The sequence below is a fragment of the Hyperolius riggenbachi genome, chromosome 9 (assembly GCF_040937935.1).
Source record: "Hyperolius riggenbachi isolate aHypRig1 chromosome 9, aHypRig1.pri, whole genome shotgun sequence".
In the NCBI taxonomy this organism is placed as follows: domain Eukaryota; kingdom Metazoa; phylum Chordata; class Amphibia; order Anura; family Hyperoliidae; genus Hyperolius; species Hyperolius riggenbachi.
In genome coordinates this window covers 158,443,333-158,461,132 of record NC_090654.1, presented here as the reverse complement: position 1 = coordinate 158,461,132, position 17,800 = coordinate 158,443,333, and the positions used below count along the sequence as shown (strand labels likewise).

The window sequence follows — 17,800 nt, the reverse complement described above, 5'->3', positions numbered from 1 at the left end:
GCAAAACCAACATCCATAAATGACAGTGACAGTATAATACGGTTAACCCCTTAAAGGGCAAATTAGATAGTGCACCGTATTTCTGCAATATGTAACAAAATGTAAGGAAGGAAATCTGTCATGGACATAACTGTGCATGAAGCAAATCATTATTCCCACTTCTGGAATCGCAGAGGATCAGCACAGCAGCCAGGCAAGCAGTATTTAATAGAAAGTTAAATGAGACGCAACACAAAAGTTTTATACATACCTGGGACTTCCTCCAGCCCCATGCCCGTGGATCGCTCCCACGCCGCCGTCCTAACTCTTTTCCAGCTCCGGATCCCGTAAGTTTTGTCAGTCGCGGCCAGTCCCTCTTTTCTTGCGCAGACTGGCCGCGATTGACAGAACTTACTGGATCCAATACTGGAGCTGGAGAAGAGCAAAGATGGCGGTGTGGGGCATGGGGCAGGAGGAATCCCCAGGTAAGTATAAAAACTTTTTGTGTTACATCTCTGGTACACATTTTTTTAATTCAAAATATTTAGTTGCACCACTCTGACACATACAAAGATAAATAAACACTCCTTCAAGCCTATGAGCATTTCAGTGCATACTTTTCAACCTTCTCTTTTCATTAATAGGGTTATACAGGTGGCAGCCATTAGCAATTCCTCCTTTGCTGGAGATCATCTACTAAACCAGTTTGCCGGATTCTGTCCCGGCAATATGAAAGGAAGGGAGGGGTTCCTCCAATAAATGTAAAGTATTTTGTATTTGTCATCATGCAGCTGAAAAAAGGCTGCTATTTTTTATTATAATTTAGAAAATAGTATTTTTAATTTGGGTCCACTTTAAAGGGCTACTTCCATATCTGTTTCATGCCAAACTACCTTATAAAGGAATGTCAAGGATTTGTACATCTTAACACCAACACCTTTAACCCAGCAAGATACTCAAAATACTGCTTACACTGACTAATTACTTAAAGAGACCCAGAGACGAAGATGATACTAAATTTATACATACCTGGGGCTTCCTCCAGCCTCATCAGCCTGGATCGATCCCACGCCGCCATCCTCCGCTGCCTCTGTCCGCCGGTGCCGGGTCCCGTAATTTCGGCCAGTGGACACAAGCGCAGTGCGCTCCCTCCGTACTGCGCAGGCACATGCGTACAGAGCCGGAGGGAGCCCCTGCGCACAACTGGTCGCGTCCGGCGAAAGTGACAGGACACGGTACCGGCAATAGAGGCAGCGGAGGATGGCGGCGTGGGATACATCCGAGCTTATTGGGCTGGAGGAAGCCCCAGGTATGTATATAATTTTTTTCATTTTTTAACTACCCTTCATCTCACTTCAACGGACTGTGTGCTTCACTGTAAGTGCTGCATCCTACTTCTAACACTGCATAGTGTGTAAGCTGCATATTGTGAAAGCTGCCTAAAAGTATTTTTTTCTACATTCAGGTTACAGGTTCAGTCTTTTTCAGCATACTCTGCTTTGGATGTCTGGAACTCGCCCTCGTTGGCTGCGGAACAGAATCATCAGGAAGTGCCTATGGACAGACGCCATCTCGTTGAGACTGTCCCATAAATTGTCTTCATCAGTTATCTATCTGGGGTGCCCAGTTGAATTGGGGTTTCACAGTCCTTATCACATTTACATCAAGATTAACCAAGGGGGTTTGTGACCTATCTGCCATTCTTCTTTTGTTTCACAAACATGAGTAAAAAAAAAGTGTGCAAAAAACAACACTACTGAATTACTTCAGAAAAGAGACCCCGCAAACTACTGAAGGTGCAGCGTCAAGTCCTCATGTGGCAATTTTGGACAAAGACATTGCAGAGGCTGGTCCATCAGAGGAAATCTCTTCAGCACCAACTCTTTCCATTGATAAATCGAAGCACCTTATATCTGGCATAAACAAACAATGGTTTAAAGATTTTAATTGGCTCATGGTAAAAAAAAAATAAAAAAAAAATGGTATGTGGTGCTCATTGTGCATGAAATATGCAAACAAACACCCCCCAAAGAAGGAGTTACTTTGAGTAAATTTGCCATGCACACAAATTCGAAAAGAAAGCTTACAGGACCACGAAAAAAGTAAAAACACACATCGAGTCTTCTGCTGACCTTTTACAAAAGCGTGTACTAGAGCAAACTGGAATTGGTCAAATTGAAAGATCTGTATCTGTGTTAAATAACCTGCAAAGAGATGCCTTCGTAGGAGCTTTAAGATCCATGTATTGGTTGGCAAAAAATGAGTTACCACATACAACGTTATTTGAAAAGCTGTTGGAACATTGTAAAGAAATGGGTTGTTCCTTTTTACAACATCTCAATGTTGGTAAAAATGCACACTACACATCTGAAAGAATAATACAAGAGCTGCTGGATGTCTTAGCATCAGAAAGAATGTCTAACATACTGAAATATATACATGCTGAAGATTTTTTCAGTATTCTGTGTGATGAAACCACAGACATATCAGTTGTAAAACAATTAATAATTTATATTAAATAGGTTTGCCAGATCACCAAAGAGGTCCGGGTTAGTTTTTTATCAAATAGCAATATGATTGACGGCAAAGCGGAAACTATAACTAACACATTGAGTGAGACGATGGACACTCTAGGCTTGAAAACTGCTAATCTGGTTGGACTAGGTTCAGACGGAGCGTCTGTTATGAATGGGGGGAAAAAAAAAGTGTGGCAAAACTGCTGAAGGATAAAACATCTCTTGGTTAACTGCCACTGCGTAAACCACCGATTGGCCCTTGCAAGTGCCCAAGCAGCAGCTGCTGTACATTATTTAAAGGGGAACTGAAGAGAGAGGTATATGGAGGCTGTCATGTTTATTTCCTTTTAATCAATACCAGTTGCCTGGCAGCCCTGCTGGTCTATTTCTCTGCAGTAGTATCTGATTAAAACCAGAAACAAGCATGCAGCTAGTCTTGTCAGATCAGACTTATAAGTCTGAACCACTGAAACACCTGATCTGCTGCATGCTTGTTCAGGGGCTATGGCTAATAGTATTAGAGGCAGATGATCAGCAGGGCTGCCAGGCAACTGGTATTGTCTAAAAGGAAATGAACATGACAGCCTCCATATACCTCTGTCTTCAGTTCCCCTTTAACAAAACTCAATGACATCTTAAGGCAGCTGTTCTATTTCTTTCAACATACTTCCGTTAGGATGGCTGGTTTAATGGAAATCCAAAGTATTCTAAACATTCCCCAAATTAAAGCTGAAAATGGCCAGTGACACTAGATGGCTGTCTCATGACTCTGCAGTACAGTCACTACGACAGGGTATGATCAGTGTCATACCTGCGCAGGAAAGAGAGCCAACTGAATGAAATTACATCACAGCTGAAGGATTAAGTAGATTTATGAAAACATACAACTTTGTTTCCTCTCTGATGATGCTTTCAGACGTATTACCAATATTGTCTAACTTATCTAAGGCGTGGCAAAGGCAAGATGTCAATCTTACCGAAGTTGAGCCAATTTTGCTTGCAACAAAATTGTCCATTATGGAGTTAAAAGACACTCCTGGGAGATACTTTCAAAGCCTTCATCATTGTCTGGCAGAAGAATGGTCAGATCTCCGCATTGTTTATGCACAGAGTGATGTAATGTCATTCAAAAATACAGTACAGGATCTTCTCAAAAAATTAGCATATTGTGATAAAGTTCATTATTTTCTGTAATGTACTGATAAACAGACTTTCATATATTTTAGATTCATTACACAAAACTGAAGTAGTTCAAAGCCTTTTATTATTATAATATTGATGATTTTGGCATACAGCTCATGAAAACCCCAAATTCCTATCTCAAAAAATTAGCATATCACGAAAAGATCTCTAAACAAGCTATTAACCTAATCATCTGAATCAACTAATTAACTCTAAACACCTGCAAAAGATTCCTGAGGCTTTTAAAACTCCCAGCCTGGTTCATTACTCAAAACCGCAATCATGGGTAAGACTGCCGACCTGACTGCTGTCCAGAAGGCCATCATTGACACCCTCAAGCAAGAGGGTAAGACACAGAAAGAAATTTCTGAACGAATAGGCTGTTCCCATAGTGCTGTATCAAGGCACCTCAGTGGGAAGTCTGTGGGAAGGAAAAAGTGTGGCAGAAAACGCTGCACAACGAGAAGAGGTGACCGGACCCTGAGGAAGATTGTGGAGAAGGACCGATTCCAGACCTTGGGGGACCTGCGGAAGCAGTGGACTGAGTCTGGAGTAGAAACATCCTGAGCCACCGTGTACAGGTGTGTGCAGGAAATGGGCTACAGGTGCCACATTCCCCAGGTCAAGCCACTTTTGAACCAGAAACAGCGGCAGAAGCTACTGACCTGGGCTACAGAGAAGCAGCACTGGACTGTTGCTCAGTGGTCCAAAGTACTTTTTTCGGATGAAAGCAACATTTGCACGTCATTCGGAAATCAAGGTGCCAGAGTCTGGAGGAAGACTGGGGAGACGGAAATGCCAAAATGCCTGAAGTCCAGTGTCAAGTACAGGTCAGGCGCTTCTGCCGCTGTTTCTGGTTCAAAAGTGGCTTTACCTGGGGAATGCGGCACCTGTAGCCCTTTTCCTGTACATGCCTGTACACGATGGCTCTGGATGTTTCTACTTCAGACTCAGTCCACTGCTTCCACAGGTCCCCCAAGGTCTTGAATCGGTCCATCTCTACAATCTTCCTCAAGGTCCGGTCACCTCTTCTCGTTGTGCAGCGTTTTCTGCCACACTTTTTCCTTCCCACAGACTTCCCACTGAGGTGCCTTGATACAGCACTCTAGGAATAGCCTATTCGTTCAGAAATTTCTGTGTCTTATCCTCTTGCTTGAGGGTGTCAATGATGGCCTTCTGGGCAGCAGTCAGGTCGGCAGTCTTACCCATGATTGCGGTTTTGAGTAATAAACCAGGCTGGGAATTTTTAAAAGCCTCAGGAATCTTTTGCAGGTCTTTAGAGTTAATTAGTTGATTCAGATGGTTAGGTTAATAGCTCGTTTAGAGAACGTTTTCATGATATGCTAATTTTTTGAGATAGGAATTTTGAGTTTTCATGAGGTGTATGCCAAAATCATCAATATTAAAACAATAAAAGGCTTGAACTACTTCAGTTGTAGTGTAATGAATCTAAAATATATGAAAGTCTAATGTTTATCAGTACATTACAGAAAATAATGAACTTTATCACAATATGCTATTTTTTTGAGAAGATCCTGTATATGACAAATACTTAGACACGGTTGTAAAGCACCTAGAAGCAAGATTCCCTGACATGCCAGTTATTTCTAGCTTTTCAAAAGTCTTCAATACAGAAACTCCTGATTCAAGTGAGTCTGCTGAAATTCTTTTTGATCATTACTCCAAAAATGGTAGCCCTCCAATTGTAAACTATGAAAGTATCAGACAAGAATGGGCAAATGGGCAGTTGCATCAAAAATGATCAGAAGTGCATCATACAAAAACTTTAATCCAAAACAATTTTTTCTGAAAATGGCAACGACATCAGAGCTCAAAGAATCATTTTCAAATTTAGCCAAACTAGCTCACATTGGGTTAGTGATCCCAGTGAGCACAGCTGAATGTGAAAGGGGGTTTTCTGCCCTGAAAAGAATCAAGACCTGCTTGAGAAATCGCATGAATGAAAGCACACTAAATAATCTCGTGCTGATCTCCTTGGAGGGACCAGATCCTGGGGACTTTGATTATGGGAAAGCTGCAGACAACTGGGCCTCTAGGAAGAAAAGAATAATACACATTTAAGTGGAGACATCTGCATTTCTAAGTTGGCTTTAAAGAATATGCTTTTACCTTTCTTAGTTAGTGTTCCCATGATACTGTACTTTTTTTACATTTTTTTTTGCAACAGTACAGCCACTTGGTTTATGTCATAATTGTTATTTAAAACTTTTGTTAGGGTTACAGGATCCTGAATTGGATACTTACTAAAGGACAACTGAAGTGAGTGGGATATGGTAGCTGCCATATTATTTCCTTTTAAATAATACTAGTTGTCTGGCTATCCTGCTGATCTATTTGGCCACAGTAGTGTCTGAATCACACACCTGAAACAAGAACTTGATAAATTCCATCAGACTTCAGTCAAACATCCGATCTACATGCTTGTTCGGGTGCTATGGCTTAAAGTATAAGAGACAGAGGACTAGCAGGACAACCATTGTTTAAAAGGAATTAAATATGGCAGCCCCCATATCCCTCTGGCTTCAGATGTTCTATAAATCTAATACAAATATTCTGGTGCAAGTGTTAAATCTTAAATAAAAGTCATATTAAGCTTTGAAAAACAATAATCATAATTAGTGCACATTTAATTTTCCACACCGCCAAATTTCCCTGTGCCGTGCCGCCCCACCCGGCTGCTTTTTCATGCCACCCGGCTGGAAAAAAATCCTGGGAAGAACACTGAAGAGTGATGTGCAGGTACTCTGCAGGAGAATGAGGAAATGCTTCCTCTATTACACATTGTTCATGCACAATCTGAACCAGGTTTATGGGTGATAGACAACAGCTCTGTGTTCAATGTGCACAACATTCGCAGTGGATTCCCTGCAGCTCTGTGGGGAGTGCATATGTAGAGTATAGTACTACTGTGTAACAAAGTAAACCTGAGACAGATGAAACGTTTTATACATACATGGGGCTTCCTCCAGCCCCCTTCAGGCTAATCAGTCCCTCGCTGTCCTCCTCTGCCACCAGAATCTTCTGCTATGAGTCCAGGTACTTGAGCCAGTCAGGTGTAGTGCGCATGAACACACTCCACCGCCGTGAGCGTACTACACCTGCGCAGCACTATTGCGCAGGTGCAAAATGCTCCTGGCTGTAGGAGCGGCACGTGGCCGGACTGCGCTGACAGGCTGAATTATCGGGACTCATAGCAGAAGATACAGGTGGTGGAGGAGGACAGCGAAGGAGTGATTGGCCTGAAGGGGGCTGGAGGTATGTATAAAACTTTTCTTGTCATCCATCTCAGATACCCTTTAATTCGTAGTCACCAAATCAAATTTTAACAACATATCAAATTATTTGATTCCTTAAGCAAAGAGAGTGCATACATTTGCATAAATCAGCATCAACGCAGAATTATTTCCATCTCATTGACCATCTCTATTAGTGACACAGCTACACATCAGGCTTTATTCTTACAGCATAGATGTTATTTAGTATAAATAAGAGATTCCTGTGTACACATCATATATACTGTACAGTCATAATCAGATATGTATATCTGACTTTAAAAATACAAGGACTGCTTTATCGAAGCAGCACAAGTAACACATTTTGATTGGTTTATTTTACTTTTGTGGACTAAGCACAGATGTATGTATGTATGTATGTATGTATGTTTAATATATATAACTATTATCTGAGAAATAGAACATTTTATCATATTTTCTATTTTAAATTACAGTTTAAATTCATTAGGAGTCGGAGTCTGCATTTTTTCCCGACTCCAGGCACCCAAATTAAAAAGGTGTATAAGGGAGAGGGTTTTTTTTTTTTGCTCTCTAAAATTAGCTATGCTGTTTGTAGTATAATTAATTTAACATTGTATGAAGAGCTGGATGTACATTCATTTTGAGTGGCAGAGAATGTTGTACAGACATTTTACCGCTTGGACGACGAAATAGCATGTCCGTTAAGAAAAAAAAAAAAAATGTGCCATAGAAACCAACTCTTCCTCATGATCAAATACTAAAGTAAAGTTTTGGCTGGGGTTATATTTCAAGCACAACTAAAGGGGCCATTGACTGAGGTAGAGATCGTCAACAAAATGCAAAAGACTTCGAGTTAACAGAACATGTTATGCTAATTTATGCAGATTAAAAAAAAATTGACCTGTCAAGTGCTGTGGAAATAAGATTTGTCCATCTTCAGCTACATCCATAAGTATAGAAATGTACATCAGTTATGAATTATTTGCATCGCACTGACCATCCTCTACTAAGCTATCTCCAGACAACACCAATAACCATGCACTATGATGGTAAATACTAAGCAATCTCCAGACAATACCAATAACCATGTACTATGATGGTAAAAGGAACAGAATTTTAAGAACTCTGCAAGCGGTAATAATTAACTGCCAGTTAATTAATAGCTCCAGAATTAATACCTGCATAACTCCAGTTCAGCCCTTTTTAACTACTACTATTCCTGTCAAACAAGAAATTCTATTTTAGTCTTCTGCTTGTCACTGGTCCTCACTAGAGTGGTGTTAAAAAAATGCACCCTATAAGCAGTGAGAGACAGAAATGTATAGGGACTAGTAAGAATCAAAAACTGACTATCAATACAGTTAACTGATTAGTAGCAGTTCACCATTCTGAATTAAATTTGCACATCTTTGCTTCCCAGTCAATAGATCTATGCTTAAAGGGACACTTAAACAAAAAAAAAAAATGAGTTTTACTCACCTGGGACTTCCAATAGCCCCCTGCAGCTGTCCGGTACCCTCGCTGTCTCCCTCCGATCCAGACACATTAGCACCCTCTATGCTGCTATATGGTATATGATATATGCTATAGCAGCATAGATGGCGCTATTGTGGCAAGGAACGCGAAGAATCACTCGCGTCCCCAGCCTGTCAGCTCCTGTCAGCGAAACAGGAAGTGGCTGCCGGCGGGGCCAGGAGGATCGGAGGGAGATGGCGAGGGTACCGGACAGCTGCAGGGGGCTATTGGAAGCCCCAGGTGAGTAAAACTCATTTTTTTTGTTTGACTTAAGTGTCCCTTTAAAGGGAAGGTCCAAGCAAACTAAAAAAAAATGTGTTTCACTTACCTGGGGCTTCTACCAGCCCCATGCAGCCATCCTGTGCCCTCGTAGTCACTCACTGCTGCTCCAGTCCCCCGCTGGCAGCTTGCCGCACTCGGAGGTCAGCGGACCGCATTGCGTACATTTTTACGCATTCCCGCTAGTGCAGGAACATTAACACAAACATTTTTACGCATTACTGGTTCAATGCGTAAAAATGTACGCATTGAACCAGTAATGCGTAAAAAAATGTTTGTGTTAATGTTCCTGCACTTGTGGGAATGCCTAAAAATGTACGCAATGCGGCCCGCCGACCTCCGAGGTTGGCAAGCTGCCAGCGGGGGACTGGAGCAGCAGTGAGTGACTACGAGGGCACAGGATGGCTGCATGGGGCTGGTAGAAGCCCCAGGTAAGTGAAACTCTTTTTTTTTTATTTTGCTTGGACCTTCCCTTTAAAAGGCAAGTGTTCATTTAGTTCCTCAATTCGAACCCCAGTGGCAACATTCAAATTTCCTTCATATGTTTTCCATTTCAGTTCCCTGCTTGCATTCAGTGTTCCACCTCCATCTTATTCTCCTGCAGTGAACCACTTCCATGTTTCTTTTATAAAGCAGTTTCCCATCCCTCAACATTGCTAGTTTTAATTTCCATCATCCAAGCCAACACACAATGTTATATTCAATGACCATTATCTTAATTTCCTCCCCAAATACTAGTTCCTTCAATAAGGTACATTATTAAATGTATTTTAGATAAGGTAAAAAATGGATATTGCCCTCATGTTTTTCATTTTTCCCACAATCATCTTGCAACACCAGATGTCAGAATAAATCTGATCTAATACTGATTGAAAGCTGGCTAAAATACAAAGCACTGAAGCCATTGACAGCGCACCACTTTCACACACAGAACACCAAACCTCAATCAAGAAAACAACAGGCTTCCAATGAACCAAAGAAAAAAAAAATTGAAAAAAAAACAACAAAAAAACAAAAAAAACAAGTGGGATTTGTTTTAATAGATTTTCATGGGGTTAAAACGGACCCGAACTTTTACATATCACACAGAAAAAGTTTTTATTTCACATATAGTTGGTGAAGAAATTCACTTCTGTGTTCAGTTTAGGCAGATCAAAATGTCTAATTAGGTCTTATCATAAATTAATGAAATTAACACACTGCAGCAAAGCAGTAAGCAGATCTCCATACAATAAACACTTGGGCTTAAAAGGAGTCATGAGGGGGTTTTAAGAATAATAAGTGCTACTTTCCCGGGGCTTCATCCAGCCCAAAGCTCCCAGCATGTCCCTCGCTGCAGCTCCGGAGAGCCGTTCGACTGAAGCTTCCCGGCGATGATGTCAGGCTGACCTGGAGGCCGGCCTGTACTAGGCGTGCTAGTGCTAGTGGGACCCACGTGGAACGCCACTCTTCCTCTTGCCTCCGCCACCTTCAATTACTCCAGCCGGCATATTCTGCAGGAACCCGGCCTTGAGGCAACACTCTGGAGCCAACCTCTTACTCCGGACTTCAGCTATCTGAGCACAGACTGGTCCAGCAATCGGGATTACTGTGGAACATTTTACCAGCACTTGGACTCATTTGCCGTCACACTGGACGTCTGAATGCTGTTTAAACGCCGACAGACGTCGCAGAGCCGGTATAGTATGTTGCTGTTTGCTGCCTGCCTTTGTTCCTGGTGATGGCGTTATGCTTCTCATGCTTTGGCTTATAAGCTTTCCAGTGTGAACTTTGTGCTGCTTTGCTGTATATGCATCTTCAGCTTGATCTGCTCTGACTTTGCTTTGACTAACCCATAGGTTCATCTATGCAATACATGTTGCTTGGAATTATATTTCTCCTCGGACTTGGCTTCCTTTTTTGCTGGCATTGTCTATTCCGCACAAACATATGGACAATTATTTTTTTGGGTGATCACCATTGGGTATGAGCTCTGCCCATGTATGTTTGTTTGGATGAAAGGTGATGCGGGGGTTTATGAAGGGTTGGTCAGTTACCTCGTGGGTTCACACCTTTTTAATATTTTTAGATTATTGAATAATAAAATTTCTATATTATTAATTATTGTTTGTATCGCTTTATTGGAGTATACTCCTCCTCCTATTGACCCTAAACGAGTTTGTTGCCGGCCTGTACTACACCTGCAGCGCTGTCAATCACCGCCACCTGGAGCGGAGTGTACTGCGCCTGCGCAGTACACTCCAGTCAACGTGGCGGTGATTGACAGTGCCACAAGCAGACCTCCAGGTCCGCCTGACGTCATAGTCGGGGAGCGGGAAGCTTTACAGGTGAACGGCTCACTGCGGAGCTGCAGCAAGGGACATGCTGGGAGCTTGGGGCTGGATGAAGCACTGGGTAAGTAGCACTTATTGTTCTTAAAACCCCCTGATGACTCCTTTAAAGGGAACCTGAGACTGGGGATAGAAAAAAATGTATACATACCTGGGGCTTCCTCCAGCCCCACCTGGCCTGATCGCTCCCACGCCGCTGTCCTCTGCCTTCTGGATCCTCGGCAACGGGTCCTATAAGTTTGGTCAGTCAAAGCTTACTGCATATGTGTGGCCTGACCGCACGTGCGCCGTCACGTTCTCGTGGCTGTGATCGTTCTGCGCCTGCACAGTACTAGTGCGCAGAACACTCCCAGCCACGGGAGCGAGACGGGGAGCACGTGCAGCCACACTGCGCATGCGCCAACTGGCCAAATTTACAAGCGCAGTTACCGAGGATCCAGAAGAGGGAGGAAGACAGCGTGGGAGCGATCAGGCCAGAGGGGGCTGGAGGAAGCCCCAGGTATGCATACATTTTTTTTCTATCCCCCGAGATCCCTGCAGTAATCCCTGAGAAAGTGAAACAAAGTATAACTTCAGAGGGTTTTTTAGGATTTCCATAAATTGTAATGAAGATTTTTTTTTCCCATAAAAGTTATCATGCTGTGGCTAATCTTTTAGAGTTCCACTTAAGTGTTTTTAAATCAAATATTCCTGACCTATTAAAACATAGGCTAGTTTATACAGTAACTTTCCCAATTCTTCCATTCCAATCCCTCTTGCTGTGACATTTCAGTTACTGTGAACCAATAATTTCTATGCTACTGTCCACTTCTTGTATTCCAGTCTCCTCCACACTCTACATTCTAGTACTCAGGGCTGTGGAGTTGGAGTCGAAGCAATTTTGGGCACCCGGAATCAGAGATTTCATAAACTGAGGAGTCGGATGATTTTTGTACAAAATCCACAGCTCTGGTAAGTATTAGACTAAGGAGTCTGAGCAATTTTGGGTACCCGGAGTCGGTGGTTTCATAAACTGAGGAGTCGGAAGATTTTTGTACCGACTCCACAGCCCTGCTAGTACTTCCATCTCTATCTCCTCCACACTGCTACTTATCCGCACTAACTTAGTCTACCCTCCCTGTTCTGGGAGGGTGGACTGTATGCATTATTACTTCTGTATGCATTATTACTTCCCAGGTCCCTCTACACTTCTGGCAGTTGTCGCCATTCCAGAGTTATGCCAGCAATACACCATATAAACTTGCCCAATCTTACCAGTTCTGTATAGCAAGAAAACATATTCTCAATCTGTTGGCTATTATACAATGTTGGTGTGTTAATATTGTAAAATAATTTTCACTCAAGATTGTATAGCCAGCTTATAAAGCTACATCAAATTCCATCCATCCAAATTTTAACAATATTGTTTTTCGGTCTACCCATCCCAGTCTTCCCTAGGCTGCTCCCTCAGTTCTATTGACCATCTTCAAAGCTTCCCAGTACCATTTCCTCCAGCTATCCAGTCTTTGTAACTTATCTCTTTCTACTTTACTTTCAAAGATTGCCAGTTAAACTTTCTAATCTTTAATGCTGGATACACATGGTGCGTTCCCACACTCGATTCCCGGCTGCTCGATTATTTCCGACATGTCTGATTCCCATTTCGATGGATCATTAGGTCGATTTGGCATACTTTGCATGAGAATCTACCTGACAATCATCGAAATGCGCTCGGAAATAATCGAGCGGCCGGGAATCGAGCGGGGCATCGAGTGCGGGATTGCACCGTGTGTACCCAGCATAAGACCTCTTTCAGACACATGGTTGAATTGTGAGCTTGAGCCGCCCATTTGCCGGCCACAAGTACCTGTTTGGCAACATTTGCAATCCCACACTAGTCGGGGTTTGACACGCAGTTGGATTACCCAGCAGCAACAGAAAAAAAAACCCCAAACAACAAAATATGTTGTGTCTGAGCATGATCGCACTTCCTACCACCCCCTGCCAAGCGCTAGAAAGCACCTGGTCAGAGCACGGCAGCAACTGACAGGCAAATAATTCAACATCTGTAGCCTCCCGTGGGATTCACTCTCTGGACTCTATTATTGTTTCAGCTAACAGCTGTCTCAGAAGTTTTTATTTTACTACTTTTCAAGAATCCTAAATGTTATATATTTTGCTACTGATTTAGCTGACAAAACTGAATCAACTGTCTAAAAATTTCTGTTCAAAGAAGGTTTCATTGCATAGTTACATAGAAGGCCCATATCCATTGTATCATCCTCCTTATCTCTACCTCAAACCCCTCACAGCACGGTGGCCGAGTGGTTCGATCTCTCACCTTGCAGGGTTGGGTCCCCGGTTCGAATTCCAGCCAGGTCAACATCTGCAAGGAGTTTGTATGGTCTCCCCGTGTATGTGTGGGTTTCCTCTGGACACTCTGGTTTCCTCCCACATCCCAAAAACATACAGATAAGTTAATTGGCTTCCCTCTAAATTGGTACTAAACTACGATACATACACTACACTATATGGACATATAACTATGGTAGGGATTAAATTGTGAGCTCCTCTGAGGGACAGTTAGTGACAAGACAATATACTCTGTACAGCACTGTAGAAGATTTTGGCGCTATATAAAATAATAATAGTAGTTATGTTTTCCTCAGTAATAAGCTTAAATTTAAATAAAAAGATGACTTATCTGGTCAGCCATGCTATCTTGCCAAAATCATAATCTGCATACTATTTATTTGTACAATGTAGCATGTTAAGGGATGACAGCTACTTACGTTACAGGATACAGTAGAATCCCTTTATAGTAACCTCCAAGGGACCAGGGAAAGTTTACTATATAAGAATTGGTCATACATTGCATATTTATATGGATGCATTTGCTGGGACTCGAGGACTGAGCTTACTATATCCAGATGTTTACTATATCAGAGTATACTATAACAAGATTCTACTGTATCACAAAAGCTGGCTTGGAGCTGCAGACTTAGGTATAACCACTTTAACTGCACAATGCTGACTGAAAATAAGAAACCCACTGAATCATTAATTAGTATTTATAAACCTTTGAGGAGATGCTGGGGGTGCGGGGTTCATATTACCTTACAAAACATATAGCAATGATCAAACTTTTTGTTGTTATCTCTGCATAAATATCGGATCTAAATTCCACAACAAAGCGTCCTCTGCCTCTATTGCTTTCCCACATTGAACATGTAATTGCTCCAGCTACCACCATAACTTACCACCAGCCATAGTACAATATTTCCAGTTGCCTCTAAGCTGCTTCCACGATCATCCTCTGAGCTGCCTCCATACCTCACAATACCATGATGTTACGTATCATGGGCAGCACGGTGGCGTAGTGGTTAGCTCTCTCGCCTTGCAGCGCTGGGTCCCTGGTTCGAATGCCAGCCAGGGCACTATCTGCAAAGAGTTTGTATGTTCTCTCCGTGTCTGCGTGGGTTTTCCCCGGGCACTCCGGTTTCCTCCCACATTCCAAAAACATACGGATAAGTTAATTGGATCCCCCTAAAAATTGGCCCTAGACCACTGTACTTACACTATATAATATAGACATACGGCAATGGTAGGGATTAGATTGTGAACTCCTTTGAGGGACAGTTAGTGACAAGATATAGATATGTATATATACATTGTACAGCGTTGCGTAATATGTCGGCGCTATATAAATACTAAATAATAATAATAATAATATCTCCACAGCTCCTCTCTCTTCCACCCAACAACCTATCTCCCCATCTGCTTCTATAACTTCACCATACACCATTCCACCTCCCTAGCTGCCTCTATACGGCTCCCACGTCATTCTCTGAGCTGCCTCCATATCTCTACCATCAGAGGTATCATCTCCTCAGCTGCATAAATACCTCTACACTACCCAACCTCCTATCTCTCCAATCCAATGTTCAACTTCCCCAGCTACCTCCACACTTCTCCCACATATAATGTTCCACCTTCCAACGACCTCCATACCACTCCTTCAGCCACACTCATTTAGTAAGCGACCTCTATACTTATTACCCACCTACTATATCATCCTTCTCATATCTACTCCTTTACCATTGCATCACCTTCATGCTACTTACACCACTTCTTCATCAAATGTATCATCTCGACCAGCTGCCTCCACACTGCTCCCCAATTACATGTGCCATCTCTCCAACTGCCTCCACAATTATATGTGTCACCTGCAGTAGCAGTAAAATATTGTATCGTGTTAGTAGCCGTCAGTAAAAGCAAACCATTTCTACAGGTAATGCATATTTTTTCCCCCCAGCTGCCTTCATACCTTTATCTTCCACAATGTATCATGCATCCAACTGCCTCAACACTCTCATCCAATGTCACGTCTCCCCAGCTACCTCTATATTGTTCTTTTACACAATATCCCATCTGTCTCTATACCGCTTCCCCATCCGCTCTCTTCATCTTTCCAGATGCCTTCATACCGCTCCCCGGTCACACTTCCCCCTCCAGCTTCCATCACAGCGGTTCTCTGTCACACCTCCTTCGTCACAACCCACAAGGTCTCCCGGTCTGACTAGCCTGCTGAAGCCGGTAGTGACGTTCAGTCACATGTCAACTCCAGCTGTTCCTGCCACTCACAAACAGCGGCAAAGAATATCCAGCCAATCATCGGATAGCAGTGAAGTTTGCCTGCATTGCAGGAAGCCATACCTTGCTACGAGTCCCGCGCACCAGTCACGTGGTCCATTTGTTAACTCCGTCAGTGCCGAAACCGCAGAGATCGTAAAAACGTCATATATGTGGAAACCCGACGGCTCTGGGGCGGTACTGAAAGAGTTACATAGCACTGTAGAGGTTGCTTCCAGGGGGGTAGCAATAGGGGGTTCAGAGGTAGCGACCGCATCGGGGCCAAAGGGGCCCCGAAGGTCCCTCCCTCAACTACAGTATTAGCTCTATTGGTCCTGTGCTTATAATATTCACTTCTATAGATGATTAGAATAGCAGTAATTATTAACAAACTGTTCCCCATTCTCTTCTTGCACCTCTGACACTGTAGTTGCCATTGGCAGGTTTTGGTGCACTGTATCAATTGCTATGTATAGAGTGCTTGGGGGGGCCCCATTGTAAAACTTGCATTGGGGCCCACAACTCCTTAGCTATGCCACTGGTTGCTTCTTTGTAAAAAGCCAACTCTGCTGATAAATACTCAGCTGAACAGCGTTCAGTGCATGGTCTTTAGATAGAAGAACAAAGTGCACTCTCGCATACAGTGTATTGTTTAGCATGTCGTATGTATGCTGCCTGAAGCAGTATACATTAAGGGGCCCATACACTTACCGATTTTCCCACCGATATACAGCCAATTCGATCACTGTGATCGAATCTGCTGTGAAATCGTTGCGCAAACGCTGACCGAATGATCAATTTCCGTCCGAAATAGATTGTTCCCGTCGATCTGTCTGTGCGGAAGATTTCGCTCAATCGCCGGCAGGTCGGGAGTGAGTCGATAGCGGCGTTCGAATTCCCGACGACCGACGCTAGCGGCAATACATTACCTGATCCAGCCGGCGCGAGTCTCCTTGTCACCGCTGCTTCTCCGCGCTGGGCTCCAAGTGCGGCAGGCTTCAATTCTTTCTGTCCCGGAAGGAAGTTTAAACAGTAGACCGCCCTCTACTATTTAAACCTCCCCGGACAAGAAGTACAGTGAAGTTGGAGCCCAGAGCGGAGAAAAAGACAGCGGAGACCGGGGGAATCGCGCCAGCGGCAGCTTCACAGATGGTGAATCGATTTCATGCTGAAATCGATTCACAATCTGTTTGCAGTAAAGGCAGCCATACAATCCCTCTCTGGTCAAATTCAATCAGAGAAGGATCTATCTGTTGGCCGATCTGATGGCAAATCGACCAGTGTATGGCCACCAGTGTGGTTTGCCTTCTTAAAGTGAACCTAAAGTCACTTAAAAAAAACGAGATTAACTCACCTGGGGCTTCCCTCAGCCCCCTGCAGACGATCGGTGCCCTCGCAGCTCCGCTCCGATGTCCCAGGACCGCCGGCGAGCACTTCCGGTTTGGCCGTCACCGGCCGACAGGGATGGGAACGCGAGTGATTGTTCGCGTTCCCAGCCTGTATATCGCCCCCTATGCTGCTATTGCGGCCAGGAGGTCGCCGGCGGGTCCTGGGACATCGGAGCGGAGCTGCGAGGGCACCGATCGTCTGCAGGGGGCTGAGGGAAGCCCCAGGTGAGTTAATCTCGTTTTTTTTAAGTGACTTTAGGTTCACTTTAAAGGAAACCAGAGATAAGGAATACTTACCTTTTATACATACCTGGAGCTTCCTCCAGCCCCATGCGAACATGGATCGCTCCCACGCCGCCGTCCTCCGCTGCCTACAGCCCCGGTATCAGTCCCGTTACTTCGGCTAGTCTTCACAAGTGAAGTGCGCTCTCTAGTTAACTCTCCAGCGGCTGCTGGAGAGATATGTAGAGAGCGCACTTCCTCTTGCGCAGGCTGACTGAAGTAACGGGACCCGATATCGGGGCTGCAGGCAGCGGATGGCGGCGGCATGGGAGCAATCCGTACACATGGGACTGGAGGATGCCCCAGGTATGTATAAAAAGGTAAGAATTTGTCATCTCTGGTACACATTAAAACAGAAGGAATTTGCGATAATTCAGCATAAAGTGAACATCTGTGGTTACCCACAATGCACCGCTGCCGACTATGCAAATTATCTTTTCATG

The 17,800-nt window shown here is 43.5% G+C and overlaps 1 long non-coding RNA gene across 3 annotated transcripts in view; it reads right to left on the bottom strand.

Moving 5' to 3' along the window:
- The window catches only part of LOC137532761 (uncharacterized), a 40,591-nt gene extending 24,953 nt beyond the window's left edge, over positions 1-15,638 (bottom strand). The window contains exons 1-3 of one of the 3 annotated variants that reach the window (XR_011023987.1): positions 15,383-15,638; positions 15,180-15,281; positions 14,316-14,496 (exon numbers count right to left, since the gene is read on the bottom strand). This is a non-coding gene — a long non-coding RNA (uncharacterized lncRNA). Of the gene's footprint in view, positions 1-13,396; positions 13,496-14,315; positions 14,497-15,179; positions 15,282-15,382 lie in introns of all 3 variants that reach the window. The other 2 variants (XR_011023988.1, XR_011023986.1) reach the window with 2 other exon arrangements.
- Positions 15,639-17,800: the final 2,162 nt, after the last annotated feature.